The sequence below is a fragment of the Rousettus aegyptiacus genome, unplaced genomic scaffold (genome assembly GCF_014176215.1).
Source record: "Rousettus aegyptiacus isolate mRouAeg1 unplaced genomic scaffold, mRouAeg1.p scaffold_m13_p_17, whole genome shotgun sequence".
Taxonomy (NCBI): domain Eukaryota; kingdom Metazoa; phylum Chordata; class Mammalia; order Chiroptera; family Pteropodidae; genus Rousettus; species Rousettus aegyptiacus.
This window is the reverse complement of record NW_023416292.1, coordinates 20,414,579-20,440,113: the sequence shown is the minus strand read 5'-3', so window position 1 is coordinate 20,440,113 and position 25,535 is coordinate 20,414,579. Positions and strand designations below refer to the sequence as shown.

Sequence of the window (25,535 nt, the reverse complement as noted above, 5' to 3'; positions counted from 1 at the left end):
TGGAACGAGGCATTTTTACTATGCTTTCTTCACATGCGCGGAAACTGAAGGTAAAATGGAATGATTCTGCATACCTCACTGGGAGGTGAAGATTGAATTTTAAAAACAAATGGATCGCGACATTCAGGAAGCACCTCGCCCCTCATGCCCACGCGACCGGGGTGGGTGTGTCATTCTCACACCTCTCCCATGTGTTGCTTCGTACTGTGATGTAGGTGGGAGTGGTGACATCGTACAGAGCAGGAAACGAGGATGGGCTGTGGAGTGACCAGGCCTGGGCTCCTACCCTTGGACATGTCACCTAATCTTTAGGACTCTGCGTTTCTACAACTGTAAAATGGGAGCCATAAGACTGTGAGGATTCGTAGATATGAACATAATCTAGACTAATACCTGGCTCACGATAGCTATTATTACTATTATTATTGCTTATCTTTAATGTTACAATCTCTATTCCTTTTCAATTTGATATTTCCTGAGAAATAAAGCAGTCCTTTTCCATCTTTATAGCCTCATCCTGTTTGTGGCCTCATGTCTTGCACGTTACAAAATTGCTTCCCAAAGTGCATTCAAAGGGCCACCTGCATTAGAATGTCCCAAAAACTTGTTGAAAGGAACACTCCTGAGCATCTCCCCGAACTAAAAGGACCACGACCTGGCGCAGTGGCCCACGATTCCTGTGTTCTAACAGTTGGCTTGGGCAAATCCCTTGGACACGGACATTTGAGGACCCTCTACTAGAGGCGCCAAATATCTATGAATGAAATAAACAAATGGATAGATGATCAAAGCAATTTGCTGAAGTATGCAATTTTTTAAAGTAACAGACAGATAAAAATACCAACAGTGCTGATGATTTTAGGTTACAATGACTCTGGCCTTGCTTTCCGACATAGAATTTTGGACCTCGGCTGCTTCTTTGGCTTATCCTTACCCCAAATGCTCCTCTAGCTCATCCCCTTGGGTAGGTACAGGTAGCTATTTAGGTTCAGGTCTTTACTAGGCTCTGGAAATTTCCTGAAGACTGTTAGTCTCCCACTGATTCATCAGCAACATAAACACCCACATTCAGGGAGCCTGCCCTTTAAATATCATCCCAAAGCCCTACCAAGATGAGTTACATCGAATGAACCAATAAGAAAACAAATACCTCCAAACTTCCAAAATACTCTGATAATTTTTAATTGGGATATAAATCTTTTAGCCTCAACATCTTAGCAAAGAAAGAAAGTCTTGAGTCACATGAATCATATACAGAGATATTATGAATTTGTTTTTATACAAACTAGTTTCTTTTTAAAAGACATTTCTTAAAACCCCATTAAACCAAAGATTATTTTTTCTATAAAGACACCTCACTCCAAGATTTCAGGAGACATGTCAGCCCCTTTAAAAATAAGAAGGAAGGAAGACAGTGACGTGGTCAGCAGACGGCTGCCCCGAAAGGTGTCCAGGCCCTGGGGAGCGTTCTAGGTGCAGTGAACGGGGGTGGGGCTTTGACACACGGACCACTCAGGATGACAGAGCTGAGCCGCAAGAATTTTCTGGAAGCTGGGAGGTCATTGACCTCATACCCATTATTTTAAAACAAAAAGAAACATACAGACTCTATAAAGAAATGATGGCCCTATAATGCACAGGCTGAAAGTAAATGCAATAAGAGAAAAATAAGCTTTTTGGCTTCAGCCATAATCATCAAGTTTCCTTTTCTCAGAAATCACAACCAGATATTTCTGGAAAAATATACCTTAGAGAAATAATCAGAAATGCAGCAAAGAAACTTAAATAATTTAGTACATATAGATACAATGAAACATTAGACACCTAGTAAATAACGTTTCTAAAGAATGTTTTATGATGTAAAAATGTTCACAATATTGTATTTAAGTGAAAAAGTAAGACATGAAACTGTGTACAATATGGCTTTAATTATGTGAAAGAAACAAAGGACATTAAAAAAAAAAAAAAGATTAGTAGTACTAACCATACCATAAGGGAAACTATGACACCCTATCTCTAGGTGATAAGCTTGGGGCGGGGTGGAGATTTTGTATTTTATTTTAAATCGAAAAAAAAAAAAACTTAAAAAGACAATAACATGTATCTTTTCAATAATTCGAAGAAATATTATTTGAAGAAAGATATGACGTGCCCTCATAGAAAGATGGCCAATGTGCTTGGAAACCAATCTTCCCACTAAAAACTGCTTTGTAGACTCTCCCAGAAAGAACAATTCTAAGTTAGCCTTCTGCAGCACCACCCCCGTGGCTACCTTGATTCAAACGCCCAGGAATTCAGCAGGACCACGCCACTCAGCTGGCCTCAGGAATGCGCACGTCTGAGCCATTTCCCTGGGCCATGTGGGGAACATCACTGCCATACATTCGCAGTTGTAAGCTGTCCAAGTCCCATCATCCTCTGTGGGTGAAGGGCGGGCAGGAGCTACGTGATGGCATGCACAGAATCGCGTCTCGTCTCCTGTGCCATTCCATTTCACCAGCTTTCTTAAGGCACAACTCTTCAACACGTTGTTTATTTTTTCCTCTCAAGAATTTGTCCAAAATTTGATATGTGTAGAAAATGCCTACTTAACCTCCCTTCCTTCAGCATTTTCTCTGGTCATTCAGATATGTGGTAGGAAAAGAAAACTGATTTGCATTACAATGTTTTAATTCCCTGGGCTGAACGCTCTGTAGTTACATTTATTTGGCTTTGAAGTGTTCTCATCTTGGAAAATGAACATTTACAGTCATAAAATGGTAGACTATGCAATTGTTTAAAACAAGAATATTTAAAGACCTGAAAACATTTATAATATTGGTAAGTAAAAAAACCAGGGTATAGAACATTGTAACCACAATTTTGTAAAAAAGAAGGAGGAGGAGGAAGAGGAGGAAGAGGAGGGAAGAAAAAAGAAAAGATTTTAAAAAGGGCCACAAAAGCCTTTACAACTTGTCAGCTGTAGAGTCTCTGGTGTTATCTATGTGCCTTTTTATACTTTCCTATATTTTCCAAACATTATACACTAAGCATGCTATTACTTTTATAATCAGATAAAAAAAAAAAAGTATTTTGAATTTTCTTCCCATTTGAATACTATTGTTCTCACCTGAAATTTAAATAACAACATTGAACATCATGTGTCATCGGCACTTTTGGATGAGACTCCAAAGCTCTGAGAGAAGATGAGGGAATCAACTTTTGTTGAGGATTTACCACGTGCCACACATCTTCCAAAGCTTCTCCTTATTTAATTCTCGAATTAACCACTTGAGACAGATAGGGGGCAGCCTCCCTTTGGTCTCTCTTTGAATGCAATCCCTTTATACTGGAATGTGATTCATCCGGGACACTTTCTCACAAGGTTCTCCTCTGAAGTGACTGAGAATACCCTATGTTCTTCAAAGTGACGATCGACTGATCGCGGAGGGGGCCGGCGGTGAACTGGTCTGTGATGGTGAATTGGGCTCTGGGGAGGCATCCCAGGCAGCAGGCACTAGTGAGGACGCACAAAGACGGCTGAGGAGGGACTGGTTCATGACACCAAGAATCAAAGTCTAGGGTGGCGATAAGTTTTGCCCAACCTCGTGTCAGTGAGTCGTAAACGCATTTCTGCGAAGAACCGGAAGCACTCAGGGAAATTGTGTCTCCTCTCCTTCCTTTTGGATCTAATCACTGAACCAAACTACTTGAGAAAATGCGCCAAATTACAAAACAAACATAACTTTTCCTTGAATGGGTTAAATGGTCAGTAGGTTTATGAAATGGGAGAAATGAACATTAATTCCGCTTTCCCCAAGATCGGGAAATTTAATCCTTTTGAACAGACTTGAGAGTTTGGTTGTGGTTTTAAAAATCCTTTTCTTCTCTTCTAAGCTATTACTTATAAAGAAAGGAAGACATGATTTTTATAAATTCCTTCCTCCATCAATTAAAAATAGCCTGATTACTACCAGAGATTGAGGTAAAAAATAAAGTTTCATATAGATCTTTCTTTTTGTGACCACAGACGTGGAGTTTAACATTTAGAGAATGTGCACCTCATCTTCTCTGGAGTTTTCTTTCTTAGGAATGCATCATTAGTCAGTTTTGGAGAACGCTTCCAAGACAGTGTGGCTGAATAATATCTTAACGGCAGTTGGATGGGAGTAAAAAAGCCTTTACAATTATAGGGTAGGAAAGTAATGCAAACTTCATTTAGGCAAAGCTCTTTGGCCTAGACAACTTCTAGAACTAAGTGACCCGGGGAAGGTCTGGGATGCCACGTAAGTGAACATGGAAGCTGACATTATAACTGACACTTGGGTTTGGGATCTAAAAGCTGCAAGAAAAAAACACAATTCCAGACCACAACAGGACAAGATATATTCCCTCTGTATATTGCTCTTCACCCAACACTTTTATCATTGCCAAGAAGAGGATTATAAATCACTCCCTGATCATTCTTCATATGTTCACCAGATTGTAGTTCATTTTTCTGAGCCTCAACTTATTGCACTTTGCTGGACTGTAAGACCAGAGTGTGATATTGAAACCAGGCCCACCTCTTTCGGAGCCCTACTATTCATATTACTCAAGCTCCATGGTTGTGCTGGGTGCCGAATCTGCGGCTGGACCCTTCCGCTCCCATCAAAGCTCCTTGGATCTTTAAGCAAAATAATGTCCTTTGTTACCTCTGAGTGTTTCGGGAACCCTTAAGGAGTCCATACACCTTGCCTAGTATCTACTTCAGAATCCACATGACGTAGCACACGCAGTGACTCGGTGACAGGAAGACCCCGAAGCCAGGTGTGACCAGGAATATGTGTTGTCCTGACAAGTGAAGGATGCTCTTACCACTCAGTGCAGGAATTAAGGGAAAACGAATGTGGCTGAGCACACATGCACTATTAGCTTTTCTTCCTAGAAAAAAACGAGCACTGATTGTGATCTTCTCTCTGAGGTTAACTTGAATGACAGGCAGTAGGAACTTTAAAGACAAAAGCACTTTGGGCCCGGAGAAAGGAACAGTAGGAAAAAGAGGTACCATTTTTAAAAGTCTGTTGAGTTTTCAGTGAAGGCACAAAGGAAGGCAGGATGAAAGAGATGATTTCATAAAACTGATAATAATTAGTGTTGGTGATCATTTAAATACCTGATTGCCCCAATGTAGTCAAAGAAGGCTGTGGTTTGGTTGTGTCTCCAGAAATTACAGAATATCAGACAAAGTTGGAAAGTTGCAGATGGACCTGATTTTGTAAAAGGAAGCAATAGCATTTGAAATTTCAATAGCAGTTATAGAAATTATTTTGCAAAAATAATTTATTTGGGGAAGCAGAAAGAAATCTGACTGAAAAAGAATAAGGTATTACATGTGTTTTTCACAAAACGACCTAACAGGGAGCTTGAAGGATGCCTTCCAGAGTGTAGTAATAAGCATCAGTAATATAGTAACGTAGTAATAAGTATCCAGAATGTAGTAATAACTATCAGTGATACAACGCAGGGATGGGGTGTGATGGTGGAAGCAGGAAAACAAGCAAACAATGATTCATCCGACCAGATTCCACAGCAGGAACAAGCGGGGAGGAGCCGAGTAACTGCTTGCAGAGAGACCACCATATTCTCCAAACTCCTTGCCTCCTCCCCAAAACCATACCCATTCGGGGGAAGATTCCATCAGGACTTGGATCTTCTATGGCTTTCATGTCCTCCAAGAAGTTCTGAAAAGTATCTGTTGCCCAACCTTACATCCTTCATTCACATCCTGAACTTTCTGGGAACTCCAGCCCTCGTTGGCAGAACGAGAAGTTTATTTTCATCCCCCTCCCGTCCCCCCAGCTCCCCAGCCCCCTGCCAAGTCCAGAGCAGTTTAGCGCTGCAGAGTGCTGGTGCCAACTCTACACTCTTGATATGGGATGTAAAGGGCAAATTTAGCTCTTTAAGCTTGAGGTTGCTAATTACCACTGATGCATTAACAAAGCCACAAAAATATTTATCAAGCACACTCTATGTGTAAGACATAACACCAGAGGGACGTAAATGAACATAGGATACAGCTGCAATCAAGGAATCTATAATCTAGTCATAGAGCAGACAGTAGACATTAGCTCTGGGTAGGTATCGTTACTTAATTTTTTGTGGCAATAAGCATGAATGGTGTGATCAGGAAGAACCATCAAATTCTGACAAGTGGTCACCATGCCTTCAGGAGATAAAACTTGAGGAAGGAAGGGAATACACACACAGTGGCGACCTATAGGGCTCCTTACATTTATTCTCTCACTTAACCCTCTCACCAAGTATCTGAGGTAGATATCATTATTTTTATTGATGAGAACATGGAAACCTAAAGATGTTTAGAAATTTTCTAAGGTCCCCAAACTAATAAACAGGAGAGTCAGAATTCAAACCCACGTCCTACTGAGTCCACAATCGTACATACTTTTCACTTCATTGTGAAGGATGGCTGGATTGGCTAGGCTAAGGCTCAACCAGGCTTGGCTTGTACCTTCTAAAGATGCACCTGCAGAGACGGCTGAAATTAGTTCAGAGGTTAACAGCTCTCTTAGTGAGGCTGTGGAGAGAGAAACATGATATCCTAACATAGAAAGATATCCTAACAGAAATGCCACAATTGAGTTTTTAGCTAACTGTTGTCTGGTTCGGGGTCCTCCCAGAAGCAGACCCAGAGACCAGGATTCAAGTACAAGAAGGATACAAGGGCAAGCAGGAAATAGTGATAGAAAAGTGGGGAAATAAGACAGGAAAGAGAATGCTGCAAATAAAGAGTGGCATATGAAGCCAGCCATCACCATGGATGAGTAGAACTTAATCTCGTGGGAGACTTCTGGAAAGCAGTACAGGGCACAAGCCTCAGAATCACACTCCCAGAGTCAGGGAGCTGGAGTGTCTGTACACTAGCTCCGACTAGTCCCCGGGTAAGAGCTATGACAGAGGGATGGTGGGGCTAGCAGTTAATTCCCTGGTACTTACGGTCTACCATGTGCACAAACAGAAACCCACCTGAGGCCTGGAGAAAGCCCCAAGGGAAAGTCACGCAGGCATTGATGAAGCTGGCTGTCTTGCATGCCATGCGTCAGGCCCAAGGGGTACGGGCAGGACATTGACAACACCTGCTATAAACGTCGGTACCTTTGCGTGAGTTTTGAGATGTTCTCCATTACTGCGTCCCTCTGGATGTGTATGAATATGTTGACCATCATCTCTCGAGCCTCAGAGTGCTGAAAAAGCACTTGGGAAGCTTGTTAACGAAGCAGATTCTGAGACCACGCCCACCGAAATTCAGACCCGCTGTCTGGGGATGGAGTCCAGGAACTTGCATCACTGATAAGTATCCCAAGTGACTCTGACACACATGGTCTGTGGGTCACATAGGGAGCACAAAGCCTGGAATCCCATGGATTATGTGGAAAACAGATGAACACGGGGGGAGGCCCCGAGGTGCAGTGAAAGAGAAGATGGTGTTTGGATCACGGTCTCCTTGGACATCAGTGACCTTAGAAAAGCTACATGGCCTCCTTGTTTTCATTTCTTTACCTGTAAAATGGAGATGAAAGCACTCGACTGGACTGTTTTTCTATGAGAGTTAAACATATAGAAGAGTCCAGAGCAGTATGTGGCTCTTGGTAAGCGCTCAGTGTTAATTTTCTCTTTTTTCCTCAGAAAGCTGAAATCTATTTGACAAAGCGATACTAGTGGCATTGGGTAGTTGATGCTGTTCGATAAATTTTACCTGACTAGAAGAATATCTGGCAATAAAATAACGCAAGCCTCAGCTCTAAGTTTACCCCACACCTTCCCACTGCACCTACAAACTGGGTTATGTTTTGCCTCTGACCTGTTACCGCATTACGTGATGATTGTCTTGGGGCTATAAACAGAAGCAGCACCATGCCAATAGACAGATCAGGTATGGCCCACGCACCTGGACTGCAGGCTCTCACCTTCAGACACGAACTGCCTATATGAGAAGCCAGGTGGTTTACTGGCTCCTTATATTTCCAGGAAAGTTAATATTTATTGTTATCTCATTATGCCAAAACTGATTGGCAATCAGAACAAAGTTGGGATTATTACAGAATTATCATAATATAGACCTCAAGGGATGAACATTGGAGCACAAAGCAATATGCTTCACGCGCTGAGTAGATCCTGAAGTGGCCACTAAATTTAATGACATCATTCAGGCTACACAGTATCCTGTATGTTTCTACAAGATCTCCAGGTAGTTCACTTCCTATGCCTCACTTTCCCCTTGTCATCTGCTTGGTCTAAGTGGTAACCAGATATCTCTTGTCTTAATTAAAGTGACTTCTGCCTTGTCCACGGGAATACAGAGAGAGATGGACCAAAGACAAAGCTTTGTTGGCTGCTCCCAAGATTGGTTAGCTTAATTTCACAAACAAAACATGCCTAGAACAATAGTGAGGATTTTAAAAGAAAATGTTTTTCTATAAATGTTGATCTCAGCCAGTCCTGATATGGATCACAGAGGTCTTTTATCACATAGCACAATGCTGCCCACAAATATGATGTAGAGCACCTGTTTCTTCAAGCTTCGGCCCCTGAGATGTGCAGCCGACCATCTCAACATCACCAGAGGCGTCAACACTGCTGGATGGGAAAAGCCTACAGCACAAGCCACGCGGGAGTCATTCTTTTACCTCACCCCACTAAACTGCACCTCCCAAAGCGGAGCCTTCACCATGCTCACACAAGAAAGCCGGTGCAGTCTGGTGGTCCAAGGCTGGGCTCGAGGGTGAGGCACCTGGTTCTCATCAAGGTTCTGCCTGGCTCATGCTTAGAAACCAAGATCAAGTCACATCTCTACATTTTCATTTTCCCTAATATAAAATAACAGAGTTGGATTAAATGATAACTAAACTCTCCTTCATCCCTGGAAGTGACTTGTCTAAGGGGAAAATCAGGATACACAATAATAACCACATCTGAGTTTCATTATTTGCTAGAGTTACGTCCTCCAAGAGTCTTTGAACAGGTCGTTCGATCCTTTCAAGAGCCAGTCTCCTCATCTGTGACGTGCTGGCAACTTGGACTTCACGGAGGTCATGTGCGAAGATTAAACGCACCCCGTCAGTCTGCTATACCTTTAGTGCTCCAGGCGCACGGCCGTTTTGTCTGTGGGCCTACAGTTGTCGCTGTGTTCTTCCACGGGGACGTGTGAGGGCACAGTGTCCTGGTTCCTCAAAATCGTGGGCTCCTTTGCTGGATCCTTGTCTGATTGCCAGTTACACTGGTGAGTCACCATGTGCAAATGCATGTTCTCCATCAAAGGTTATAAGAGGCCAAAGACTCATTTCTTCAATGCCTTCAAAAAGCTACAAGACATTGATGCCTGGCTATGTGCCAGCAGTTTAGAAATGAAAATTCCCGCATTCCTTGTGCCTGGTCTCATTAATTCTCCCTACTTCATTGGTGTTAAGGTTTTATAAATAAGCAAGACAGGATTGATTTGTTCCATTTCAGCAAACTCAAAGAAAACAGTCAAGAAATCACTCCCGTCATCATCCCCTTTCAGATGACTTCACTTCAGTCATCTTTAGGGAAGTTATTTCTGGTCTGTGCAAACATGCCAAAATAATGCAGCAGGCTTCAGAAAGGGTTCACGGTACTTTCTCTCTGGCCAAAGGGAGAGTCAAGATGCTGGAAGACCTGACCATTAAATTATTAGGATTTGGGGTGTCGAGTTAGGCGTACGTGGGTGTAGCCTAGAGGAATGGAAGGAACACTGAGGGAAGGGTGAGAACATCCAGGGGCCCTTAAAGGTGCCTTGTTCTGGGGTTTACAAACCTCTTCAGCAAAACCCTGGAGATTTCAGGCAAAAGTTGCCTTTTAGATATACAGAGGGAAAGGGGCGAGAATCTCCGGTCAGAGCAGATCTACTATTGTAGGTGTACATATTAGGCTCCCATATTATGATCAGTTTCACCACTAATATACTCTGAAAACCTTCTCATTGTTGGAATTCCCTCTACACTTCCCATCTGGTTCGTCCTCTTGCCTCAACATTTTCAGTGACAGGGCTCCCATGGCAGCCATCTTTGGACAGATGTTCCCTTAATTCCCTTCTAGCTCTATTAATCTACACCAATGCATGAATGTAAACAGGAAACACAGTGGTGTGAAGGCACAGACTGAAGGCATTTGTTTAACATGACTCATCAATCCATCACATCCTATGCAGTTACTCTTCTGTCTATAGCTAATGAGGGTAAAAACCATTTCGAATTTATTTTATTTTAATATATTTTAAAAACATGTGAAACTACACCCCCCTTTTTGACACGGGGTGTTGCTTTTTCTCTTCCAGAGGAAAAACATTCACATCAGGATTGATTTAATTTTTTTCCCCCCTTTTAAATCATAAACAGTCCCGGTACAAGAAACAGTAGCTGTTATTGATTAAAAGTTCATTTGCTTTGCCTAGGCTGATGATTGATACTCGAAGGGCAGGAGGGGTGTTGGGTTTTGGCTGGGAGATTGGAAGTGGGACAATTTTGTCACATTACCTGTTCTTTATAAGAATGTTAGTGTTGGAGGAAATTTAAGTTTAGAGAGAGAGCTTTTTTTGTCTGTAAATTTTAGTAGATGTTGATCTAACTTTTTGTTTTGTTTTATTTCTTACTATGCTGGGTTCACCAGCTTTAAGTACCTGTAGTGCACATGAGCTTGTGAGAGGCCCTCTAAATGGGCTTTTAATGGTCTGTTGAATAAAGCAGCTACCAGTTCAGGAAATGCATGCATTTTATAGGTGCATATTTTCAAAGCTTCTATTTGTGAGTGCCAGCTGAGAGGTGCCTTTGTATATGTTCTTCACAGACCCGGTACAGCAATAAAGACTGCCTCTGGAAGCATTAAAAAACAAGGAATAAATTTCCTTGTCCCATTTATACTTCGAATGTCAAGAATAATATTTTTTTGTGGTTAAAAAAAGTATCTTTCCTTTAGGAAAGTTACTTGAGCCCATCAGAATATTCTAATTTCCCAAGAATGTGGCAATCGGATTCACTGAATGCATTTGTCGGTGATATGTGTAATCAAGGCTTGGGACGTTAAAGAAAAGAGGAAGGGGGATTAGCAGTTAGAACAGAATTCTTACTCTTCAGTTTCCAATTTTTTATATGTTGCAAACATTGTCTCCCTTTTAGTTTTTAACTGTAGCAAACATGCCATACACTAGAGATTCTTCAACTTGTCAGTTAGTAGAACATCTGGAAGTAATAGTGATCTTTGTACAACACCCTTTAATATCGACATATTAAATCTAAAATAACAGAATATATAATATGATACCAGGTTTTATTAGGTAGTAATAAAGGCAAATATCAGCAATAAACATTTAAGAAAAAATGTGTTGGGAAACATTAGAATTGAAAGATATTCCATTAAATTATTTTTTCTGAAAAATTGGAAAGATTGCTATTCTTCATATTTAATGGCACAACACCTTGGCTAAAATTGTGGAAAAACGGTGTTCCACGGAAGCATAGTTTGAGAATCAGTAGCATAAACAGAGATACATGGAAATTCTGAATGATTTTGTAGAGCGCTTATACATCATAAGTTGGACTTTTTGAAAATAGATTTAAAGTCCTCAGGATGATCTAAGCCTGAAACCAATGGGAAAAAGAAAAGAAATGGTCATCGATCTGCCTACCATAAAATGTAAAATTTCAGTTTGCTACATAAAACACCATAAAAAAATTAAAAAGGCAAAAACAACAAACAAAAAAATATTTGAGTGTACAATTCAGTTAAGAGAACAACTAATACTAGGATGAAAAATAGTGGGCAAAAGAAAATGCTAAGTAACTTACAAGATAAGAAATACATATAGCTAATATGCATAGCACAAATTATTCAACATAATTGTTAATCGAAGAAATGCATATCGGAACAACAAAATGACATTTATGTCCATCAATCTATAGGTTTAGGGAAATGGACACAATCATACACTGATACGTATGTTAGTATAATTTTCAGAAAAATAATTTGGGAACATCAAAAGCCTTAAAATTTTTTATACCTTTAACGAATAGTTCTACTTCCAGACATGTGTTGCTATCTCTTATTTTATTCCCTTATGTAAAGGTTTCTGTATGGCAGTCATTGTACCATTTATTTTAAATTTGAAAGTTAGAAACAGTCTCATTGTCTAATCATAAAAGACAGGTTAAGTAAGTTATAGTATGGCACACAATATCATAGCATAAGGTCTCAATTACTGTGTTATAAACGTTTCCTTTCTGATATCCATAGGTAGTTTTAACACTAAATGAGGAAGTTTTAAAGACATATGATTCCATTTGTTTAAACTCTACATGTATAGGAAAGGGCTGGAAATTCACAGATTAAGATGTCTATTGTCATTATATCTGGGTGGGTGGAGTTACGTGTGTTTATTTTGTTTGTTTTTAACCTACGCATACTTCTGTAATGATTATGTGTGTCAGATGGAGAAAAAAAGCAAAATGTATTTTTAAGTTCCATCCTGCAGAAGCTATCTAAGGAGAGTAAATGACATATCTAGCCTAAGACATGTTATTACCTCTAACAATCTTCTTTTCCTCTAAAAATAATCCCTGCTACAGATTCTGCCTCTCTAGAATGCTTTTCATCCTTTTTATCATGGGTCATCTCAGCTGGTGATGACTCATTTCTCCAAAGGATCATATAGTGTGTTCCTATGCAATAAACTCTCCCAATCACCAGTAATAAAATCAAACCACTCTAAATTAAGGTCTTTGGGAGGAAGAGGCCAAGTCAATGAATAGCTTTGTATGATTTGAATGAATTCCTAAGGAAATAAGTCAGACTCTTGACTTTCATCTTATTCCCAGCCTCTGGAATAAGAATGTTAACTCAACCAACTTAATGTTTAGGAAAACCAAAAAGGAAAATAAAATATTTAGGAAAACCAAAAAGGAAAAAAAAACAACAAAAATTTTAAAACCTCCGTGTCCATAACCAGGATGAAGATACTGACCCCAGTTTTTGAGCATCTAGCCAAAGGAGAGTGACATGGTCTAAGTAAGTTTATGATGAACATCAGGAACAAACTTGAAAGAAAAAAAGCATAAATAATGCATAGATTTTGGAATTGGCAAGAACTCGGCCCTGCGTCCTGCGAACCATGAGAATATAGAGAAGGCACTTAATTCTTCTGAGGGGAGATAACACCGGAGTAAAGCTTTTACAAAAAGTGTAAGAAATTAAATACATCGTGTACTAGACAGTTACTAAATGTCAGTTTTCTTCATTTCCAGGAGAAGAGTGAGAAAAAAAGAGCAGGGGAAGGCAGGAAATTCCACTCACCTCCAGCCCCCACGTTCAGAGCTTTAGGCAAGGCCCCAGTAGTCCCGTGAGGAAAACACATGTGTCTGAAGGGAGGGAAACAGATATGCGATTGGGAGGATGAAGTATTGCAAAATAATTTTAACACCCGTCTGAGAATAAGGATGAGGACAAAGAAAATCCCATGATCGCAAAGAACAGTAACGACTGAGATACTGCAGAGTGCACGGAAGCCTTGGGCCTGGAGCACACGGGTCACTGCTTTCGAGAGTCAGCAGGTTCTTCCCCGGCCTCCTCCTGGGTCACGTGGGGGGGGTGGGGAGGGGGTGGTGGTCTGAGGTGTGCCGCTTTGCTGGTCGCCAAATGAGAAAACAACACCTTCCTCTTTCTACCGAGTAAATGCTGGACGACCCGGTGTGGCGACCACCGGACAGGCCCGAGGTCCAGGAAAGGCCGCTCCCACACCCACTGCATCGCTGCTGTCGTCTGCAATGTGCTCGGAAATGTGAGTTTTACCTTGAAACTCTGAAGCTGGGGGCAAGTCCGCCTCGCTTCTTGTTTAAGAAAGAAATGGTCTGGAGGAGATTTGAAATCTTAAGAGCTCTTGAAGCACGGCGAATGGGAGGAAGTTGAATTTTACAAAAAAGGCTCATGATGTGCGCGGAGCGGCTGGGGCTGGCGGCCGGGAAACGCGGGAATGGGCTGCGGTGTGTGCCTCGTGCTGAGTGTGGTTTGAGAGAGTTGGTGTGAATTAGAAATGTCACGAAAGTGAGACCCATCCACCACAAGGTTTGCTATTTTGGGTTTGAGTTTGAAATACCAAAGTGTTTCTTTAGGATCGAAGCTTTGGCAGCGTGAGCCGGGCACAGGGACAGGTTCCAGTCTGGGCAGAGGCAGAAACTCCACATTCTCCTCCGGAGACGTGCAGTCTGAGAAAACGCTTTCGGTTGCTCAGAGAGTACGTGTTCACATTTACTTTGGAGTACTTTCTGAAATTTCTTAAGTAAAAATGCTCTACTCCGAAACAGGGCAATCGTGAGAGCTGTTAATTCTCTGTCTCTGTCTGTCTCTGTCACAGGCGCGCGCGCGCACACACACACACACATACACTAGTCTTTACTCTTCCATGCTTTACCGTCCTGCTTTTGGTTGACACACTGAACTGGAAAGAGGCCTTCTGAGGCCACTCAGCACTCGCTGCCTGAACTTCGGGGAGGAGGGAAACACCCCAGTGAGCCCCGGCACCTTTCTTCCACCTAAGTCCGGTGGGTTTTACTTGAAGTCAAAATGGCAAGTGAAGTCTGAAGTAGCTCCCAGCACGTAGAGGAGGAGGGGACTCGGCAGACACAGGCCACCCTGGGCCCTGGGCCTCACTGCACCTCGGGGCAGAGAGCACTGCCTCTCTGCCGGGCAGGTAGCACACCCCATTGGGGAGGGCGCCCCGAGCGCCTGTGCCAGATGTTCAGGGCACCGTGCTCCTGCCTGAGAAACTAACTTCGGGTAAAGGCAAAGCAGACGCCTGGCACCCGCCCCTGTGATGGAAATCGAAACGGCCAGGGAACAAAAGACATAGGAAAGAGAAGCCCCCTTGGACGCCGCGCTCCCCATTAAGTCTGAGAAGAGCAAGGCAACGCCCCATCTTGTCACAAGCTCACTGCTCGGGCTGAGGGACTCAGAGCCAAAGGGAGCTGAGCCCCGTTTCCTTCGCACCTCCGGGGGCCGTGGGAAGGGCGCCCCCCCACTCCCAGCCTCCCAGGCTTCCTTCCGCCCTCCGACACGAGGCAGAGGAGGTCCCCCACCCATCCCGCGGAAGGCCAAGTCCCTGAGGCCCGCACGAGGCCGTCCTTGGGCTTTGTCCCTGCTCCCAGCACCGAGGCTCCCACTTAGAGGGGACTGGATAAACGCGCGCGTCCGTGTTGCACACGCGAGCCGCATGGTGTGTGCGTGCGGCAGGAGCCTTCGGCGCTGGAAGGCGCCGTGCGCCACCACGGCCCGCGCACGGCAGTGACGGCGCCAGGCACAGGGCCACACACTCCACCCGCCAGGCCTCGGGCGTCATCGGAACCTCTCAGAAAACGGAGCACGTGGGGACTAACGTCACAGTTAAGCTACTGGCGCGCGGTATTTGCCTTGAGCCCTGTCCGTCCCCGAGGCACGAGCTCCTTCCAGACCATGGCGGTGGAGACTTGTCACCAATGGACGCTCTCAGGCAGTGGTCCAGGCGGTGCCATGCTTACGACGTGTGAAGCCGGGCAGCCCCCTGCAGGGGCCCATTTGAGGGAAGGGTCCCCCAAACACCAATCTTCCCACCGACGCGCCCAAAGACCCAATCTATTCGCGGTTCCTTTCTGGAGGAGCCCTGGGCCGCAGAATCAGGGCAGAGTGGTGCAGAGGTTACCGAGGCTCGGTCTTCACACGGTCTTCCTGCATTTGCTCTGACTGGCCACGATGCTGTGTGACTCAAGTTCACCTTTCTGAGCTTCTGCTAGTCCAGCCGTGGAGGAGGAACAGGTCACACAACTGCTGCTTTCACCACGGAGAATGGTCTTGACTTACAGGTTAAATGAGATAAACTTCGCAAAAAAATTTTGAACTTTTCTAGACTGTTACAGTCGGAGACACTGTCTTTTATCGTTGTAAATGCCCAAACCCCTGGGGAAGTGCTCAGGTGTTTCGTGAAATGGAGAAACTAGTATAACTCTCTTTTCAAACACAAGATTTCCATTTTTCTAGGTTCAGGTTAGATAACTGTTGCCACCATGGGCGGCCTCTCCTTTTCCAGTGGCATGAGGAGGTGGCGGTACTTGAGGGCATTGGTCGTCTGGTATACCTAAGGAGAAGGTTTGAGATAAGTGGGTGTGACACTCCTGGAGGTGCCCAGCAAACACTCTGGAACACAAGGCTGACATGAAAGTGTCAGGCTGCTGACCTTCAAGAGCACAAGTGTGCTCGGACAATGACCATAGCAATGATGCCCAGTGTTGACCAATGACAAGACACTCAGAATGTTCTAGACTAAGATTCTCATTGCTCGTGACTGACACCAGGGAGGTGGGGGCGTCTTCTCTCTGGACTTCCTACTGCAAATGCCTGAATTTTAATTTTTCACCATCCTGGTTGGAACAGATTAATTAGATGGAGAGCAAATGCATGTACCTTTATTGTACCTTCGAAGTATGAACTAAAGTTCACACTTGTTAGAAAAGCATTATATAACCTTTGACCTAAGAACAGGTTATATAGCGCATATAAAACTTGTGTAAGTGATTTACCGACTCATGAAGGTGCTTCCCTAATTAATGAACATAGCTGTATAAAGCCTTGTGGGAACCTCCGGTAGAGACTGCTCTCATATCTCATTTGGAAGCTCCTTTAATTCCTGCTTTCAGTCACATTATTGTTTACTGTTTCCCATGTGCTTTATGCATATTAATTAACCTGAGCCACAAAGGAACCCTGCAAGGTAGGATGACAGCATTACTGCTGTACAGGTCATGGAACGGGAATGACAGAGACAAGATAAGAATCTAGCACTTTTGACTCTTCAACCGTCTATCTTTAAGAATGGTCCAGAAAAGCTGTGTGTGTTCCCACAGACTAGCAGTTATTGATTCCGAATGCAAAGCTCATATGACAGGTGTCTTGGCAAACAGGAAACGGATGACTGAGCCTTCTAATAACTGTGTGATTTTAAGAGGCAGATCAGGATGCAGCCCACGCGGGTGGGTGTTGCTAAACAAAAAATCCCCCTTGCACACCTAGCACTCAACACGCTCCTCTCCTGCTTATGAGAACAAACTCGTCACGATAATTGAACAAGCACACTTGAGGTTCTGATCATCAGCTTCTCTTAGAGGTTAGAGAGAGAGAAAGAGGAAGAGGAAGAAAGAAAAAGAAAACATCACAGAACAAACAAAACCCAACAATATCATGTTGCTCTTTGTGCCCGGCGTCTCGTCATGGCTGAATCGCCAAGCTGCGTGCAGATGTGAACTGAAGATGTGTGGATAAAGGGAAGGGCAACCTTTATGATTCTGACGGTGGGTGACATGCGCAGCTGGGGGCAGGGACTACACGGCCTTTGTGGGTATACTGTTAAAATGTTTAGGTTGAAAAAAATAAAAAAAATTAACCAGTCTCCCTTCGAACTTTGCCGCATCCACCGCCTCGTGTGATGTTCAGTCCGCGGACTCTCGCTTCTCCTATCCATCCTACACGCTTCTCTTCTTTTTTCCTTGACTGTTGCAAAGCATCACAACTGCCCGCCCTCTGGTTCCTCAGCTGCTCTGCACGCCTGGCCCATCACAGCCGCATTCGGATCAGCCTCCTTGGGCCTAGGTATTTTGATTCCAACCACAGATGGACAGACTTTCCATCCTCCCATTTTCCTTCCAGGGACGCCAGTGGTTTAACTCAAATACTATGCAGCTCTAACCACTTCAAACGGAGCCACTGATTAAGACACATAGCGCTGTAACAATTGGATGCAAAGCTCCTGTTCTGAGCGACTGGCATCCTGTGCCCTGAGATGCAGCCAGTCCAAACACACTGGAGACTAAATGGAGCTTTGGTGGTTAACCGTGTGTGGTTCCCATGGACGGCGTCCACGTTTCCATGTGCCATTTTCAGAACATCCAAGAGGAATCACAGGAGTGGCCAGACGAAAGGCTTGGTATGAGTGATAAACAGAGGCGAATGGAGCGGAGACTGGCTGGGCAGAGGAACTTGTCAGAAGGGGGCTGTTGGACACCAGAGCTGGGCACTGTACCCTCGGTGGCTCGAGTATAGGCCGTCCTTGCTTGGATTCTGAAGCTTGTCTTCACAGGTTCAACATTAGGATCCAATTACACACAACGAAGCTTTATTTGAACCATTTTGGTTTCTGTTCATCTACAGGTATTTATTGAGCACCTTCTAGGCGCTAAGTGACAGAAATAAGCAATGAACAAGACAGGTGAGGTCTCTGCCTTCAACATGGTTTGAGTCCAATTGGTGGAAACGGAAAACTGACAAAGAAACAAGGTGACTTCAGGTCATAAGAAGTGTTATGAAGAAAAAGAAAGGAATTAAATAAGGAGAGATGCTAGCAAGTGATTGAGATGTTAGACCCTTTAGGTTGGGTGTTCAGGAGAGGCCTCCTATGACAGAGGGCGAATAAAAATGTGGCTACGACTTTAGAGTTGAGACAGAACCAGCCACACAAAGATCTGGGGGAGGCGGGAGGCCCACAGAGAGCATCTGGAGGGAGAGGGAGCACCACCGGGGATAGGCCTAGGGCAAGACCTCGGGCTCTGTGTGTGCTAAGAGAGGCCATGTGGCTGGAGCATCCTGAAAAGGAGAAAGAGCAGATCAGAGGAGGCTGGAAAAGCCCACAGAAGCCACATCATGAAGGAATGCAGGCCATGGTAAAGAGTTAATATTCTATTCAAAATTCTTATTAGAAGCTTTCAAAGCATGGCCACAAACACCACATTCTGCTTTCTTCACTTCAACTCAGTAGTCCTGTCTCTGAAGTCTGCATCTGATAGCTTGACAGCTGCATTAGGGATATCGAGTCCGAATCTCTGGCTAGTACCACCGTAAACTAGAAGTATGCACGAACCATAAGTGGATAGGATTGCAAATCATTCACTAATGGCTCTTCACATTAAGCTTTTTATAGCAAGAATCTGTTTTCTCTCATTTGGCATATACAACCTAATAGCTTTTCATAATTTACCATTCTATTTTGGCAGAAAATAGACATTAATTCAAGAGAATGGCTTCTGGAGATAAATTTTACCCTTGTCAGTTATCCAAGATGGGAAGGCCGTAAAGGATGTCTTGCCAAGAAAGGGGTAGGTGATATCTCTCTTGATTGGTAGTTAGAGCCAAGTAAAGTTTTATGTGAGAGAGAGAGAAAAAAAAAAAACCAAGATTCCAACCCAGACTTTCCAGTGTTAATAAGAAACCATGAATTAAGTAAGACAATGGACCTGCAGCTAAATACCGAATAAAAGCGGAGACTCGGGCCTGGAACTAGTTTTCTCCAAAGTGTACACCGAACAGTTTCCGCTACACAATTTCACAGGAACATCAGTAATCTGACATGTCCTAGGCATCTGGGCTCATGAATATTCAGGCAGGTAGGGTGCTGAATCCTTTACTGCATGATGACATCTGGCACTCCTGGATTAAGTGGTGCTTCTAGTCCTGGGAGAAATACAACAGCTTCCTACCAAGACTACTGGCTTTTACATAGTGTTCGCTGTTAATGAAAAAAATTCATCCTCTGTCAGTCTGATGAGGCTTTTCTACGTAATATGTTAGTGCAAGACATTGTGCTAAGGCCTAGAGAAATATGGATTTTCATACTTACAACCTTGTACCGGATAGTCACCAGGCTTTTTCAGGATGTTTTCTTTGTTTCTAAAGCCTTAGGTACAATTCAAAATATCGAATCTTCCTGTCTCACTGAGAAATTTTCTGACCGTATTTGATAAACTGCAGAAATCATAATTTAATAAATATCTCAAACTCTATGATCTTAATGTTAAGTTGGCCCTAAGAAAATTGCTGGAAATGTATGGGGCCACAGTGAACTAGAGACCCCACCCAGCTCATGACTGTTCGGCCGAGGACCCTTGGGGATTATCAATGAGCGTGAAAATCTTTTACACTCTTTGTCTTTCCATTTCTAAGGCACAGCAAGTACAGGTGTCGATTGTCGGTAAAGCACATTTACCTTTCTAAGGTTTTTTCCTCATTACGAGCTACGCGTTCATGCCAGGTTGTTGGTGCCGCGGAGAATCCGTACTTTAAGCTGCAGGTCATTGTGCGTTTGCCCCATGTTTCTGCTTTACTGCCCCTCTGAGAACGCAGGTTCTTCGCAGCGATGCTTCTCTTCTTCACCAGCGGCCTCCACCATGACCCTAAGCGCAGGAGCCACGTCGGTTCAGGTCTTAACGATCATGGAACCTACTATACATAAGTCTTTTCAGTCTTTTCTCTAAAAACACTAAATCGTCCAGAACTGATAGTTTTCATGGAAAGTCCATTACTTTGTTACTTCTGGCAGACGCACGTGTTTTTCTTTGGCTGGCCGGGCTGGTGGCGTTCCAGCAGCATGGATAACTGGCGACTCTGCCGAGTTCCTTCTCTTAGGCTTGTCAAAGTCTTGTCTGACACAGGTAAACTGGACATGACTATATAAACACACGAGGCTTTCAGTGCCGCCTCTAAATTGTCACACCCTGCCAGAAAGTCTCCCTAGCACGTCAGTGAGTAGCTAAAGCTTTCTGGGCCCCGCATGGTGCTTCGCCACAAGATAAGCTTTTGCAAGCAGGACTTTGTCTTCAAGGTTCACATTTTCCTTAAACCTTACGATCCGAAGGCTTCAAGTCAAACTCCATTGCCATTTCTTTCCCCGTGTCATTTAGGGTTGGACAATCTCCCGGTCTGCAACGCTGGTCCCATTACTTTCCAGTTGTGTTTCTGTCCCTTTCACTTCTCAGCCGTAAGTGTGTTTATACTGACCCACACATTGGCTTTCTCTTCCAGAACACTTTTGAATAAAATCGTAAATATGGATCCAAGCTGCCTTTTCATTTCACATTCCACGGTGTTCACGAGAGGAAGAGTGACTTCTACACTGCCGCATGCTCTCCCTGCCCTTGCACGGACCGCCCTCTGAGGAGCAGCCACTGGCTTTCCAAATTCTGCTAAAGCTCATCAACAGAGCGTGGGGCATTCAGAAATCCGCTCTGTAACAGTGTGTGCTGCGCTCTCTTCTAATTTCTATCGTGCTAAGTAGCCCATTTAAAATACATCTGTGTTTTCCTCTAGACTAAAACTCCCTTAAAACAACAATGAGCACAGTTCTCACTCAGCACTGTGCCTCCTCCAATAAATATTTGTTGAACTGAATTTAAAACCAGCTTCATAAACTCATTAGATTTAATTTGGTCTTTTAACGCAGCCTGCTTAACTGATGGATCTTTGTAAAGTTTCGATTTTATGGTACTCTTCGTATTTTTCAAGCCTGAAAACTTAAAAATAGGAGGCTGAAGAAATCCATCCATAACCAAAGTGGTCGAAGCGATTTAATTCCAAGGTAAAAATGTACATTGCCTCATCTGCATCTTGAGTATAGATTTATGTTTGGCTCCTCACAACAAATCTGCCCTCTAAAAGATCACCTAGGATAATGAAGGAAAAGCTTCCATCCACCCTTACTAAAGAGAAAACCTCTGGGCTTAACGAAACACAAGATGTCTCCCTTGCACGAGATATAATGCAGCTGGATTGAACTCTGATGGGTCTTTATCGCAAAATGCCCTCGTCTGCTCCTCATTCCCTGCAGCGCTGGGTAGCTGCCAACCTGCTCAGACTGTCAGCATCTGGCAAAGCTCTGGCTTGATTGCCTTGGTCAGGTGGGGTAGAAGCAGACCCAGGCATTGCTCTTCCAGGCATGGTTCCTCTATTACTGCCGATCCACTCTGTAAGTGCAATCACCTTGAAAATCGCCCTCTGAATTTCCATCCCTCATATTACCTTAGCTAGTCAGTTTCTTAGCTACTTGGAATATATGTGGAATATTTATTAAATTAAATCACACCAATGGGCCCTAGGATCCTTGGACTTTAACTACATTTAAGTCGATCAACCAACTAAGTTTTTCCTGAGAGGGGGAACGAAATAGTCAAAGGCTATCGTCTAGGAATTTCCAGATTGCAAAAATGCAGATCTTGTCAGCAGTCCGTGATAGTCATTAATAGGGTTCTGTCTGGCCTTGAACTAGATGAAGAGCCCTGGGAAAAAGTATAAGCCCTTGGTTACCAAAAAGTCAAGTGTGACTTCAGTGCTTCTTGTTTGTTTGTTTTTGGTCAAGCCTAAGCATAAGCCGAGCAATTTTGGAATTAATCAGACTTCCAACTGCATAGAATTCTGAAGCCTGCCTTTGTATAGACCATAACAATGCTTCGTCAACAAGGGATTCTTGACCCAACCTTTTGCTATGGGAGTTTCTTTACAGGTAGCTGGACTGCCCCAGATAGACAAGATTTATCTGAACCAGTTTGTATATTCAGAATAAGAGAAAGGTTTAATTTCTTCATATCATTGATCTGTGGACAACTTTCAAACACTTAAAACAGCCTGCGAACCTGTCTAATATAACTTAAATTCTCAAATTAAACACTTGAAAAACATGTGAGAACTTATTAGTGACGAAGCCCGAGTAAGGGTCTTAAAATAAGTAAATGAGGCATAAAGTTATAAAACTGTACAAGTATTTTACAAGCAGACATATCATTACTACACATACTTCTCATAGAAACTTGAAAAGGAACAGAACAAGCTTTATACTGCGGAAACACAATAGGAGCCCTCGCCTGAGAAATAACATAGGAGAAGCAGAAAAGTGTCACTTAGTAGTACGTTATATTCTATCCTATTCTTTTATTGTAAGGTGTGTCCTTATTTCTGTGTTATCGTGATCTCACATGTAGCATGTGAGCAGAGGTGACATATAATAAATACCCTTTTTAAGGCAAAAAGTGAAATATATTATCTCGTGCAACCAAATGCCGCAGCCGGTGTTTGAATGCTATCCATCTGCCTCCCCCTTTACTCTCCCCCTTTCTCTTTGTTTCTTTCTCTGCATGTCAGTCCCATTCCCTGGCCAGCTCTAAACATGGCTGCTGCAGCTCTCAGGTCCACGTCTTGGCTTCGACACAAGGGAAGAACTGAATTAAATACTAATTTTTAATTCTGTAGTAAAAATGCAACATCATGTTCAAGTGCCCCCTCTAAAAGGAATTGCGTCTCGAAAGGCTTTAGTCCATAGACAAAATGTCATGATGAAAGTCTTGAATATTTTAACTTATACATGAAAGAGATTTTCTCAGTTAATATATTCAAATAAAATACAAATTTCAGAAATGCAGTAATGAGGCAAATGAAAACCTCATATACCTCAGGTGGGGATGTAAAGTGCTACGACCACTTTCAATGACAGGTTTGCAGTTTCCTATAATGTTAAACTTACATTTACCATACAATCCGACTTTTCCATTCTTATGAGTTCCAAGAGAACATCCAAGAGAAATAAAACTATGAACTCATAGAACTATATATACACTACTGCTCATAGAAATTTTATGTGCAATAGCTCAAAACCAGCAACAACCCAAATGTCCATCAACGGTGAATGGATAAAAAGATTGTGGTATATCCATACAATGGAATACTTCTAAGCAATAAAAAGGAATGAACTGTTGATACATATTACATTATGGATGATTCTCAAAATAATTATACTCAGTGAAGGAAGTTAAACAGAAGAGTATGTATTGCATAATTCTACTTATTTAAAGGTCTAGAAAGCACTAATCTGTACTGATAGAAAGCAGTTGCCTGGGGGAGCTGGGGTGCAATGAGGAAAAGTAGGAGGGAGAGATTATAAAGACCTGTACATTGGAAACGACAACACATTGTGAAGCGAAAGTTAAAAAGACCTAATAAATGGAGAGAGATACCATTTTTGTGGATTAGAAGACAATATGAAGGTGTCAGCTTCTTCCCCAATTGATCTCTAGATTCAGTGCAAACACAGTCAAAATAGCTTTATTTTCGTAGAAACTGAAAAGGTAATTCTGAAATGTATATGGAAATTCAAAGGATCTAAATAGTCCCCTGATAGAATCTGAAATAGAAAAATCTGAAATAGTAAGTTGGAAAACTTACACTACCTGTTTTTAAGCCTGTAAATCTACATTAATCAGTAGGGAATGGTGTTGACAAAAAGCTAGGGATATGGATCAATGGGATAGAATTGAGAGTCCAGCAACAGACAAACTCATATTGGATCAATGTTTTATGGTTAAGGTGCCAATGGGGAAATGCTTTCCGTGAGGAAAGGATATTTTTATCAATAAATTGTGTTGGAACAATTAGATATTCACGATTAAAAAGATTAAACTAGACCCTTACTTTTGTAATATATAAAAATTAACTGAAAATGGATTGTAAACCTAAATGTGCTAAACTATAACCTTTCTGAAAGAACATATGGAAAACCTGTGTGCCCTTCAGCTAAACAAAGATATCGTAGACTGAACAAAAAAAAATCTGCAAATAATGAAAAAGCAACTGATTCATTGGAATCCATCAAAATTAAAAAGGTTTGCTCATTAAAAAAACAGTATTAAGAAAACAAAAAGGCAAGGCACAGACTAGGGGAAAGTATTGCCATAAGATGTATACACAGTACATAAAACTATTTAGATCTCAATAATAAAAAGACAAGCAGAATAACAAATAAGCAAAATATTTTAACGGACATGTCACAAAAGATATATGTGATAAATAAAGACAGAAAAAGATGCTCAAAGTCATTAGTCATTCGGGCAATACAAATAAAACCGCAGTAAGATATTAATACACACCCATGGCAGAAATTTAAAAACTGACCATACCAAATGTTGGCAAGGAAATGGAGCAACTGGAGCTAGCATACATCGCTGGTGAGAATGCAAAATAATACAAAAAACTTAGGTAAACATATATATATACTTACCAGGTATTCCACCAATTCTACTTTTCGCTTTTATTCAAGAGAAATAAAAACATAATCCACCCGAAACTTGTACTCAAATGTTTACAGAAGATTTATTTATAATAGCTCCAAACTGGAAACAACCCAAATTTCCATCAACTAGAAATATTTTTAATCAGACCTAATTTTGAAAAGTAAACAAACACTCAGGCCTGACTGGAAAGCCTGCAATCACTTGTTTTTCTCTGAGTTTATAATCATAGCCAAATGTCTTAATTGTCAATTTAAAAGTTTTGATTTTTTACTAAAATTTAGAAGACACTCCCCTAGGACCCCTGAGTACCACTCTTGCAAAGGGGAGGACAATGAGGCCACTGTCATGGTTTCACTCTTTTCAGTAATAGCCATACACACAGCGTAATGCTGAAAGCGGTTTTAGGAACGGCCTCCGAGCAAACGCAACCTCCGTTCGGTTTTTGTAACCAGGCTTTCCCGTGCTTCTCTCTGTGTTTCTTGATAGGGAACCTTTTCAAGTGGACATCCCTTCCCTGGACTCTACAGAGAAACCCCAGCCTGTTTATAAGACAAGGTTCGGGTCACCGGTACCTCGAGTCCTTGTGTGCGCACCGCAGCTCAGCAGCATCTTCTGAATCCTCTTGAGAAGCCATCTAGAAAAAAA

General features: G+C 42.5%; 1 long non-coding RNA gene across 2 annotated transcripts in view; it reads right to left on the bottom strand.

Annotated features, from left to right (window-relative positions):
* Window positions 1-25,535, bottom strand: part of LOC107512034 — a 194,748-nt gene that overhangs the window by 94,909 nt on the left and 74,304 nt on the right. For both annotated transcript variants that reach the window (XR_004955172.1, XR_004955173.1), the window contains exon 5: window positions 25,463-25,524. This is a non-coding gene — a long non-coding RNA (uncharacterized LOC107512034). The remainder of the gene's footprint in view (window positions 1-25,462; window positions 25,525-25,535) is intronic.